The sequence below is a fragment of the Arachis duranensis genome, chromosome 1 (assembly GCF_000817695.3).
Source record: "Arachis duranensis cultivar V14167 chromosome 1, aradu.V14167.gnm2.J7QH, whole genome shotgun sequence".
NCBI classification, from domain to species: Eukaryota; Viridiplantae; Streptophyta; class Magnoliopsida; order Fabales; family Fabaceae; genus Arachis; species Arachis duranensis.
In genome coordinates, this window is record NC_029772.3 from 52744373 (window position 1) to 52745012 (window position 640).

A 640-nucleotide genomic window follows, 5' to 3' on the forward strand; every position below is an offset into this window, starting at 1 on the left:
TATTAAACTATTCCATCATTGATCAAATGACCAATATTTCCTTCAGGATCCTCAAAGAAATCAGATACATCATAATGAGTGGTGGAGTTTTCAGCCTCATTTGAAACAAAATTTGTTTCCTTTTCTTTGTCGTTCTTTTTCAAAGATGCCTGGTAAAGATCGACTAGGTGCCTTGGGGTACGACAGGTACGAGACCAATGGCTCTTTCCACCACAACGAAAATATTTCTCCTCGGTTGATTTATTCTGCCCGATATTCCTTTCTTTATCCCACTTTCTGGTGAGATCCTCTCTTTTGAACATAATTCTTTTTCCTTCCATAATTTTTCTTGTTATTAAAAGCTTGCCATTTACCTCTTCTGGGGTAATGATTTGCCGCATTTACTTCAGGAAATGGGGCGGCGCCAGCTGGGCGCGCTTCATGATTTTTCAATAACAAATCATTGTTGCGTTCGGCAACAAGAAGGCAAGAAATTAACTCAGAATATTTTTTAAACTCTTTCTCTCGATACTGCTGCTGTAGGAACACATTCGAGGCATGGAAGGTTGAGAAAGTTTTCTCCAACATATCATGATCAGTTATTTTTTTCCCACACAATTTCATTCATGAGGTGATTCGAAACATTGCAGAATTATATTCA